This window comes from Anomaloglossus baeobatrachus, chromosome 2, assembly GCF_048569485.1.
Source record: "Anomaloglossus baeobatrachus isolate aAnoBae1 chromosome 2, aAnoBae1.hap1, whole genome shotgun sequence".
Classification (NCBI taxonomy): domain Eukaryota; kingdom Metazoa; phylum Chordata; class Amphibia; order Anura; family Aromobatidae; genus Anomaloglossus; species Anomaloglossus baeobatrachus.
In genome coordinates, this window is record NC_134354.1 from 235,147,811 (window position 1) to 235,160,164 (window position 12,354).

At 44.9% G+C, this 12,354-nt stretch overlaps 1 protein-coding gene across 1 annotated transcript in view; it reads left to right on the plus strand.

Moving 5' to 3' along the window:
* MAPKAPK2 (MAPK activated protein kinase 2) overlaps positions 1 to 12,354 on the plus strand; it is a 112,323-nt gene that overhangs the window by 55,480 nt on the left and 44,489 nt on the right. The gene's annotated exons all lie outside the window — the stretch shown is intronic.

Here is a 12,354-nt window from a genome sequence, read left to right on the forward strand (position 1 = left end):
ACACACACACACACATACTCGTTTTTGGTGGTTTAGAGGGACACCTGACTGGAACATGTATTGTGGGGACTACCATTCCCTGCAGTGATATTAACAAGGCAATCATATAGGAATATTTTAGTGCAATGTGTAACCACAGTTATCACTTGAGCTAATCAATATTGCTTAAAATAAGGAACCTGACTTTTACTATCCTTGTGAGGACCGTTTCATGAACAATGACCATCTGAGGACATCTGTAAATACACACATCTCAGGGTTTTAACCACCTGGGGACTAAGATATTTTTCTGCTGTTAGGTCACTAACAATGGCGGTCTATAGGAGAAATTACATTTAAGGCTCGCCCACACAAGCGTATTTGCCCGTCTGTGCAGTGTCCGCAAATAGGGACCAAAGCTTTGGTCCCTAATTGCGGACACTGCACAGACGGGCAAATACATTCGTATGGGAGAGTCCTAACTTGTTGAAAAAAAAATCACCACACCAAGACCATGCTGTTTTTTTAAACAAACTGCCAATTACCCAAGAAATACAAAGTGAGAAAATGCTCCATCTACAATGCTTTTCATTTTGTGGTTATTATACTTTCCCTGTTCAGTGCTAGCCAATCTGTCAGCAGCATTTTTCTGCGAAAAAAAACAGGTATAAACATTTAATCTGTTTGAGAACAAAAATTGTTTGATTTGCCCATAATAACCAATCACAGCTTTGGTATCAACCTCTGATTAGTTGCTATAGGTGATTAAGACAGAGTGATAAGTACAGGCAAATGGATTTTTATAGAAAATGGTGCGTGTAACACCAGCCTTACCAATTTTACCATTGATGTTGCATTCAGGCCCTTAAAGTTCATGTATTATTTCCTTCCCGCAAAATGACCTAACTCTACATTAAAGGGGTATTCTGGGAATACAGAATTCCCAGTACCTGGCAGGACACCTGTAAGGAGAGAAGGGGGACTGGTGCTTATAGTCTCGTCACCGGCGGCCTTCCATGCCATGCAGCAGCCTCCATCACCGGCGCCGCAAAGTCCCAAAGTGTTGGGCCGGCATCTATCGTTCATGTTACCAGCGGCTACTCACGCTTCACTGGTTAGGCTCGATCTGCTTCTGAAGCCTGTGAGTGGCTGGCAATCACGTGTACAATGACGTGGTAACAGACACTTCCGGTTTTTGTAGCGCCGGTGACGGGAGCCCCTGCTCAGGACAAGAGACCGCGGATGATGGTAAGTACCAGTCCGCCTCCTATCCCTACAGGTGTCCTGCCGGCTGACAAGAATTCTCTATTCCCGGAATACTCCTTTAAGTTTTTAAGAGACTAGTTTACAATTGACATATGGTAACATGATTTGGATGAAGTGAGCACAAAAGCAGTACTAATATACAGCTGGGCTATTGCTACAATGGATGGGGTTGGAGCGAACTATGATCCCAGTACTGAAGTTAGACAGTAATACAGTTAGCCCTACAGTGTAGGTAAATTAATAAATAAATGTGACAGACAAATATTGAATGCCAAAGTAACAAATTTATTCAACATTTTATATAAAATACATATGTAAAACAATTGAAGTTGCAGGGTTGAAACAGAGTGGAGTAAGAACAGTTCACAAGTTGTGGAAGGAGGGCGAGTACATTTAAAATTTAAGTTGAAATTAACCCAAAACTATTTAGTCATGTTGACTAAACAACTAGACACAATGTTAGCAATGGTAAAATGCTTTAGAGAAACCGAGAACAAAAATAATTTCATTCTATCTAATACTTACCATTCAATATGTCCAAGTAAAAGCTTATGTAACTGAGCAACATAAGCATACAGCACTATGAAAATAAGTGTGAAAAACAAAACGCACAGTCAAGATTTACAGGTGTGCTATTCATATAATAGGGCCTATTGATATCCCTAGTGTACCATATCAAATCAAGGACAAGCGGCTATATTGCACACTTGCTTGTACTATACCACTTTCAGACATGCAGGTACAAGTCTTTTATCATTAAACCTAAAGGGGTTCTGGAACCAAACAGGTGTACTCGCCTATTGTTGCGCCCCAAGGTCCTGGTCCGGACAGGCATCCTGGCTCTCCAGCACCTCTGTTAGAAACACTCTTATTGACCAACGGCCCCATAGTGTAAAGTGTAGAGCTTCAGAGCAGTTGATAGGCAACACCTAAAAGTTAGCTAGAGTATTACAGGGCGTTGTAAGGCTACGGTCCTCACGTGTATAGAAGCATTAGACCCACAGGAGACCCTTGGTGAAGAGTGATCTTACCTATCTGAGGGGTGATGCGGAGTCACAGCAGCGTGTGCGTGTGGGCAGCAAAGGAGCCCGTGCCTCTTAGGTGCAGCGGGCTCCGGCATCCACGTGGGGTGTACCGTAGCCTTACAACGGTCTGTAATACTCTGGCTAACTTTTAGGTGTTGCCTATCAACTGCTCTGAAACTCTACACTTTACACTATGGGGCCGTTGGTCACATAACCAAAGCACTCTAGGTAAGCTATTTCTCACTATCTTTGAAAACTCATTATTGTACAGGAGTCACTGGGACCTGTTTCTTAACTCTTTCCCCTATATAGAATAATGTAACTGGACATATTATGGTATTATACACTGCTTAAGGTAATAGCCTATGCATATCTGTGTATCAATGGATTTTCTATGACTAATTCAACAAACAAATGATTTATGATGTACTATTATTTTGTGGAGATACGACATATGTACATGTGTGTATATGTGTATATACATAATTGTGTGTTTATGATTCAGAATCAGGATACCCCGGTTTCATTTATAGTATGTACGACATGTAAACTTTTTTATATCTTCTTTTGTGTTTATTAATATTTTAATTGATTATATGTATTTTATCATTCTAGACCCTGCGCATTTTATGTTACGGCTTGACAAAGGGCTTGTAGCCCGGAACGTTGCCACATTACCATGGTCTAGTATTTATTGTTAATAAAAACTTTTCATTTTATATCCGTGTAACAACTGTCATTTTATACCCCTATAGTAAATTCTTGCACTGTGTCGTTCCAAAGTCTGAGCATAAACAGAAAAGTGACTTTTCACTCTGCTTTCCCATAGAGAATAGAATGAAAAGAGTCACTCTTCTTGTGCATCTACTGACTGTGGACTAGCACAGTATGGGAATGGGGGCAAGTATAAAAAATACATCACCGGATTTCCTGTTCCACCTACTATAAGCCCCATGAGTTTGAGGCTCAGAGTAGGGGATAGAACTGTTAGGTTTTAGGTAGAATTAAATTTCTTTTGTTCTTTTCTAGTATGCTAACCTATAATTTAACCAAACTTAAAACCCGGTGCCTGGCTCAAAATGTTGTGTTTATTCTATCGGATTGCGTTTTAGAGCTGTTATGCAGTTCTTTATGTAAAACTTAACAGCAAGCCAGTTTCTGTCTTTCAGTGCAGATGGTTCTGCAGCGATACATGCCACACAGTCATTTTTTCCAGGCACTTTACATTTATGAATAAATTTAATCATATGTTTCTCTATAGCCTTCACTTCCTCCCTGTTCCAAGGTATCTTCTTTACAGGTTTTCGGCCTGAAAAATAAAAAAAATATATATATTTTAAAATACCGGTTTTCATATCAATATATGAGAATTGCATGATATAGTATTCCAATACAACAATATAAAATTTAAAAGAACACATGCCTTCTGATTTCTTTAGTTTATGGTCCTGCCCAAGCTCTGACTCACTTTGGTGCTGAATTTGTTCCAAAGAAGAAAAAGATTATATATATATAAAATGAATACTGTATATACTCGTGTATAAGCCAACCCCCCTGACTTTTAACATAAAAAAGTGGGAAAAAACTTTGACCCTCATATAAGCCGAGGGTGGGAAATACAGCAGCCTGTGCCCCTCTGTAGCCCCCCACTGCTCTTCTGTAACCAATATGTAAGTCCCCTGTACCCTCCTGTAGCCAGCCTGTAGGTACCCTGTGCCCTCCTATGCTGGGTTGGCCAAGAACAAGTCGGCACCGGCAGGGTTAGCCGGGAAATGTAGCAGCCTGTGCCCTTCTGCGCCCTCCTATAGCCAACCTGTAGGTCACCTCCTGTATGCCCTCCTGTAGATACCCTGAGCCCTCCTACAGTCCTCATGTGCTGGATCGGCTGAGAACAAGCCAGCACCAGCAGGGTCTGCCAGGAAATGCAACAGCCTGTCTGTTTTCTGCGCCTACATAGTAAGACAGGACACAAACCTGTAAATAAAGTAAATAAATCATGGCAAATTTACTTTAGCTGCGGGCAGTCCTGCATATACAATAGAACACGGACGGCTGAATAGAAGCGGCCGCGTTCCATTAAAATCGTGGCCACGTTCTATTTATATTCGCCGCTGCAAATACAATAGGGCGCGTCTAGCTCAATAGAACCGGCCATGTTCTATTTACATTCGCTGTGCAGCGAACAATAGCAGCTGTACAGCAAATGTAAATGCCTTGTGTGGCATGGCGCACCAGCGCTTCTCACTGGTGCGCCATGCCACACAAGATTTCTTTTTCTCAATCTGTAAGTTATTGTGTATATTCCACCTGACAGGTTTCCTTTTAAATGAGTTTTTGAGTTTTGCATGTTAATGCAATATCGTCAGGATAGGCTTGAATCTGATCAGAGGGTGTAGAGCCACCATAGCAAGATCTACATTGTGAAAGGAGCCCGAAGCAGATAGCTAAATTTACTATGCAGTGGCCATGCCAGACTGCAGCAGCTCAGCTCCCATACTAGTGACTCTGAACTGAGCTAAATTAACCTGGCAGATCCATTACACAGTGAACAAAGCCATCTGCTTCTGGTTCTGTCAGGGAGACATCGATGAATAGCAGATTAGTGGGAGTGTCAGATGTCTGCACCCCACCAATCAGCATTTTCAACACTAAAGACAAATCGTGTGATTGGTGCATGACCTGAAATGTGTGTGAGTATGTCCCCACGAGCACCGTGACCTGAAAGGAAGAGGCAGGGTGCTTTGAATGTTGGTTATGAAGTCTGGATGTGGTGAATGTCCCCACTTGGTGCATGACCTGAAATGTGTGTGAGTATGTCCCCACAAGCACCGTGACCTGAAAGGAAGAGGCAGGGTGCTTTGAATGTTGGTTATGAAGTCTGGATGTGGTGAATGTCCCCATTTGGTGCATGACCTGAAATGTGTGTGAGTATGTCCCCGCGAGTACCGTGACCTGAAAGGAAGAGGCAGGGTGCTTTGAATGTTGGTTATGAAGTCTGGATGTGGTGAATGTCCCCATTTGGTGCATGACCTGAAATGTGTGTGAGTATGTCCCCGCGAGCACCGTGACCTGAAAGGAAGAGGCAGGGTGCTTTGAATGTTGGAAATGAAGTTTGGATGTGGTGAATGTCCCCACTTGGTGCATGACCTGAAATGTGTGTGAGTATGTCCCCATGAGCACCGTGACCTGAAAGGAAGAGGCAGGGTGCTTTGAATGTTGGTTATGAAGTCTGGATGTGGTGAATGTCCCCATTTGGTGCATGACCTGAAATAAGTGTGAGTATGTCCCCACGAGCACCGTGACCTGAAAGGAAGAGGCAGGGTGCTTTGAATGTTGGTTATGAAGTCTGGATGTGGTGAATGTCCCCATTTGGTGCATGACCTGAAATGTGTGTGAGTATGTCCCCGCGAGCACCGTGACCTGAAAGGAAGAGGGTGCTTTGAATGTTGGAAATGAAGTCTGGATGTGGTGAATGTCCCCATTTGGTGCATGACCTGAAATGTGTGTGAGTATGTCCCCGCGAGCACCGTGACCTAAAAGGAAGAGGCAGGGTGGTTTGAATGTTGGTTATGAAGTCTGGATGTGGTGAATGTCCCCATTTGGTGCATGACCTGAAATGTGTGTGAGTATGTCCCCGCGAGCACCGTGACCTGAAAGGAAGAGGCAGGGTGCTTTGAATGTTGGAAATGAAGTTTGGATGTGGTGAATGTCCTCACATGGTGCATGACCTGAAATGTGTGTGAGTATGTCCCCACGAGCACCGTGACCTGAAAGGAAGAAGCAGGGTGCTTTGAATGTTGGTTATGGAGTCTGGATGTGGTGAATGTCCCCATTTGGTGCATGACCTGAAATGTGTGTGAGTATGTCCCCGCGAGCACCGTGACCTGAAAGGAAGAGGGTGCTTTGAATGTTGGTTATGAAGTCTGGATGTGGTGAATGTCCCCATTTGGTGCATGACCTGAAATGTATGTGAGTATGTCCCCACGAGCACCGTGACCTGAAAGGAAGAGGCAGGGTGGTTTGAATGTTGGTTATGAAGTCTGGATGTGGTGAATGTCCCCACTTGGTGCATGACCTGAAATGTGTGTGAGTATGTCCCCACGAGCACCGTGACCTGAAAGGAAGAGGCAGGGTGCTTTGAATGTTGGTTATGAAGTCTGGATGTGGTGAATGTCCCCATTTGGTGCATGACCTGAAATGTGTGTGAGTATGTCCCCACGAGCACCGTGACCTGAAAGGAAGAGGCAGGGTGCTTTGAATGTTGGAAATTAAGTCTGGATGTGGTGAATGTCCCCACTTGGTGCATGACCTTGTTGTGGTGGAAATATCTATGAATTCACTAGATAGATAAGTTCTATAGTTCTAAAGTATTGTTCAATGTGTAGTCAAGTCTCTTATTAGATGTCTAGAAGACTGTGACCTTTAACTCTGCTTTCTCTAAACACAAAGTGTTCAGCACATTCTGTAATGTCCTAAGTAGTCTATCTATATTGCCTATGTGGCTATCGTTGGACATTAAGACCCAGGATAAGTTGAAGTATAAACACTTAGTATACTTGTTAACCAGTTTTCTGTGTAACCATATCATTTTCTTAGTAATTTCTTTGTCCAATACTGCCTCCAAAGGTAGGATGCTGCATTGGTACTGTGTACTCATAACTAAACTGAAATTCGTTGAAATGGAGCCCACATGACGAATATAACCCATGTTTATATATACTAACCAATTATCTTCTGTAAATTAACAGATGTTTTGTTACCTCACCATATGATATAATTGGAGGTATTTAACCTCGTCCATTGTAATTATACAATACAACCTTTTCCAAAACTCTACGACATTGTGTGGCGTAGATTTATTGGGCTTGCAAGCAAAGGGTAATGATAATTGCGGACACGAGTTAGGGTACCGTCACACTTTAGCGACGCAGCAGCGATCCCACCAGCGATCTGACCTGGTCAGGATCGCTGCTGCGTCGCTACATGGTCGCTGGTGAGCTGTCAAACAGGCAGATCTCACCAGTGACCAGCCCCCAGCCAGCAGCGACGTGCAAGCGACGCTGCGCTTGCACAGAGCCGGCGTCTGGAAGCTGCGGACACTGGTAACTAAGGTAAACATCAGGTTAAAGTGTGACGGTACCCTAATCCTGCTTGTGGAGCTCATTTGCATATAAATTGTGATGAGCAAGCACCAAAGTGCTCAGAAGAGGGGAAGGTGTCCGGATAATACTACTAGCAGGGAACAGCCTGCCTCAAGGTATCCCTGCCCTCTGGCGTACAGACCAAAGTGCCAGATGGAAGGCAAACCCAAGGATACACTCTTTGGAGACACGGTGGGCGGGGACAGCCTGGGAACACTCCTACAGTGTCACTGCAGAAGGCTTTACCGGCTGTCCCTTTCCACATTGACGCACATGGAGTTTCCATGTGTTCCCACCCACCAGCACGTCAAAGTGGGTGGGAAGAACAGGGACTTTGAATTTAGTAGTCCCTGCTCACATTTGTGAGGCGCTGGTGGGTGGGAACAACAGTGTGTCATCAGGGGGTTGGAGCCTGCCCCTGACGCGTCATATGACGCAAAAAGACGCTGCACACAGCCCGACCCGGAAGCACTCCAGGCCAGGCAGTGTCAGGAAAGTGACACCACAGCGCCGCCGACCGGAGGACGGACCCATTGACTGCTGGCAGCGTCTGCAGGAGCAGGGGAGTATAATTTCTTTTTTTGCCCTGACAGAACTCCTTTAAATCTCTATAATTAAATAACCTAAGTTGGTTTCTGCTGTCTGACCACCGTGCCTACCAAACAGTGAGAGAACTCCACACTGAAAAACTGGTGACAAAATTCCCTTGTTACAGTCATCTTAACATAAGAAATGACACTGGTTGACATCTATTAAAGGAATTTTTCACCAGTTTGATGCTAGCTAAACTGCCAACGGCCATGGAAAGGGAAAGTATACATCTCTGCTTTTAATTTAGACATTTTGCTGCCTTTGTTGTGCTGGTAAAGTCAGAGAGGCTACATCTTCACTGTAATGAGAGATTTCTGGGTATACCAATATGTTTAAAAGCCCTAAGGCTATATGCACACGTTGCTTTTTTTTCAGCGCGGAAAAAAACGCACCCTCTGGCAGAGGGGAGAATTGTAAACAATGCTTTTTGAGAAAAACGCATCGAAAACGCACGCATTTTTCATGCGTTTTTCATGCGTTTTTTTAGGTGCGTTTTTTAAGACTTGTCAGTGTTAATAAAGTTGGTTGAACACAGACCTTTGGAAAAAAAAACCTGTGATGTCATTTCCTTCTTCTCCACATTCTGTTTGGATAAATGGGAGGGCTTGCAATGGAAGGAGCACCATTTGAATTTTGGAAAAGTTGAAATAAACTTCGCGCACCATGTCACATTAGCAGGGCCCCTTGGGTACCTATATGTCAGAAAACCCCCACAAGTGACCCCATTTTGGAATCTGCACCCCTCAAGGATTTTAGTCAGGAGTATATTAAGCATTTTGAATCCACAGCTACTTCACCCAAAATGTTGCTGTAGCAACAATATTCTCACTTTTAGGCCCGTTTCACACGTCAGTGAAAAACACTGACGTTTTTCACTGGCGTGTAAAACACGCACATGTCCCTCCGTGTGCCGTGAATCACGGCACACGTGGGTTGTCTAAGTGCAATCCGGGCTCCGTTCTCCTTGGCCCGTGATTGCACTTAGTAATCAACTCACCTGCGCCCGCTCCCGCTCTCCATGGTGCTGATCGCTTCCGCGGTGCAGCATCCGGCCGGCGCTGACCCCCGCAGCAGCTGCTTCTGGGTCGGCTGTGTCGCGCATCATGAATATGCGCGACAGTAATGAGCTGGCTCAGAAGCAGCAAGCTGCACGGGCTGCAGAGGACATCGCTGGACGCCGGGTGAGTAAAAATGATTTTTATTTTTTCTGGCACGTGTTTCACGGACCACACCACTGCGTGGTCCATGGAACATCAGTGATGCCAGAAAAAAATGGACATGTCTCCATGCGGCAATCACGCACACGCGGGTACGCCGCACGGAGACACGTGCAGTGAAAAATCACTGACGTGTGAGCAGACCCATTCATTATAATGGGTCTGCGTATGTCAGTGATTCTGGTACGTTTAAAAAAAAGCACAAACGTACCAGAATCACTGACGTGTGAAAGAGGCCTAAGGCTATGTGGCCATGATCCAGCAACACGGCGTCTAGTACACAGTGTCAGCCTTCCTGCAGCCAGAGATGTGAGTGTTGTCCACGGGAGAACGCAGCTGCCCATGCCCACGATGTGGGTTCAGGCTGCTGTGGACTTTAGCTCTATTCTACCTTCAGAGAACACTCTCGTCTCCGCAGCATAAATTGACATGCTGATCCTCGGGAAGCCACGCCACCGGTCAGTTTATGCTGCGGAGAAAAGAAGCACAGTGGGCATGGGCTCTCCAAAAATCCTTCCACTGTGCTTCTACTGCACAACGCAGCGTTATGGACGCAGGGAAAACATTCAGCGCCCAAACCACTGCAAAACCTGATTGTGGGCACACAGCCTAAAAAGCGTCAATGGATGAATGGATGTCAAATATATATAACGTCCCACCCCCGCCTGCATATTCTAAGCTGGCACCTTTAGTACCTTTCATGTGGCACTAAAGGGTGCCTAGCTTAGTATTTATCCAAAAAAAAACAAAAACACAATGAAAAAAATGGCGTGGGGTCCCCCCTATTTTTGATAGCCAGTCAGGGTAAAGCAGACAGCTGTAGCCTGCAAACCACAGCTGGCAGCTTCATCTTGTCTGGTGATTAATTTGGAGGGCTCCCCAGGCTTTTTTTTTTTATTTATAAATAAAGAATTAAAAAAAAAATAACGTGGGGTCCCCCCAAATTAGATCACCAGCCAAGGTGAAGCTGACAGCTGGGGTCTGGTATTCTCAGGGTGGGAAGAGCCATGGTTATTGGACTCTTCCCAGCCTAAAAATAGCAGGCCACAGCCGCCCCAGAAGTGGCGCATCCATTAGATGCGCCAATCCTGGCGCTTCGCCCCAACTCATCCCGCGCCCTGGTGCGTTGGCAAACGGGGTAATAAGGGGTTGATACCAGATGTGTAATGTCACCTGGCATCAAGCCCAGCAATTAGTGATGTCACGGCGTCTATCAGATACTAGACATAACTAATTGACAGTTAACAAAAGCAAAAAAAAATGACAAACATTTTTTATTAGAAAAAACACTCCCCAAATCATTCCCTTGTTCTCCAATTTAATAAAAAAATTTGAAAACAATGGGTCCGCAGAAATCCATTTGGATGTCCCACGTCGACTCTGGACCTTCTAGAATATGGGGGCACGTTCAGGGAACGTATCCCCCATTTTCTAGGAGGGCAGACCCTCCATTTGTGGAGAGTGGGTGCCAAAAATCTGCACCCACTCTCCCCGGGTCACAGCTGCAGAGTGCGAGCAGCCAGCACAGCTCTCTGAACACAGTGCTGGCTGTCAGCTGCTCTGCTCATGTGACCGCACTGACCGGCGTCTGCTGTGAAGGAGGAGGGGGCCGCGGGGGATCAGCGCTGCGACCGGACAGGTAAGGGGGAATACCGGGGGGAATAGGGGGTGACCTGGCAGGGCCTGGGGGGCATTTTTCTGTCGCATGTCTCAAGGCACATGCGACAGAAATCATAGGAGCAGGGCGGCCGGTGCGCTACTGTGCGCGCGGCCATGTTGGATTTTCGGGAGGGGGGGGGGGTCGAGGCGGGCACTTTGGCGACACCGGGGGCTTTCCAGGACTTTGCCAGGAAGTGAGGTCCACAGGAAACCTCTTGACCTCACTTCCAGGTAAATGCCTGCGTTCTGTGTGCCGACAAAGCCCGTGGACCGCAACAAAAAAGCAGCTCACTGCGGTGTAGATGCGTTCTGACCCCACATCATTGATTCAATGGGGGAGAGAACGCAGCCACAACGCACAAAAGAAGTGACATGCTGCTTTTCTTTCCGCACCGATTTTTGGCATCCAAAACGCTGCGTTTAGAAACGCAGCGTGTGCACTGATTTTTCGGCTTTCTCATACACTTTGCTGGGAAAGCTGAACGCATGCAATTTGCCACTGAAACGCTGCGGTTCTAAACGCAGCGTTTCCGCGGTAAAAAACGCAACGTGTGCACACAGCCTTAATCTACCTACTATAGCTATTAAATAGCAAACTAACCCCTATTCATATTGCCCTCTTAAGGGCTCAAATACATCTGAAAATATTTCAGATTTCGGATCCGAAATTCGGACCCCATTGAAATGCATTGATTTCAATGGGGTAAAACACATGTCCGAATTTTTTTCGGCCGATCCAAAAAAAAAATTCGGATGCATGTCCGAATTTTCATTTTCAGACTGAATTTCAGCCCCATTATAATAAATGTGAAAAAAAAATTCGGTCCGAAATTCGGTTGTACTTGTAAACGGAACCGAATTTCAGGCCGAAATTTTTATTTATTTTTTTTCATTTTCCCATTTAATTTACATCCGAATTTTGGATGTCCAAAAGAAATTTCGGATCCGAAATTGCGCAAATTCAGACCCGAAATTCGTATCCGAATTTTTTTTCGATGTGTGTCTTAGCCCTAAGGGTGCTTCTTTATGTTACCTGATGTTTCAAAAATGGTGCTGCCTCAGTAACTGACTGCAGTGGATTCACATGATCAGCAGAGACAGGACATAATCAGGACTGGCTATCAACTGGGGAAAGATGGATACCCTATAAAATGCATTAAAAAAACTGATTACTTACCACCATATTTTTTCATTCCACTGAAATTCGTACACGAAGTTCTTAAAATTTTCTGGCTCTCATCGAAATTGATGAGCTCGCCTCGATATTCTGCAACAAAACTCCCTTTTTCGATTTCAGTTTCAGCAAACACTCCTCTTCCTGTAGAAAATATTTATCATTACCTAAGACAGTCATTCTAATGCATGACAATATTAAGGCAATTTAGTTAAAACTTGTTTTAACTCACCTTTAAGGGGATTGATGTATTTCATGGTCAGTCCAGGTTTGTCAGTGATGGCACCGACATAAGGTATGGC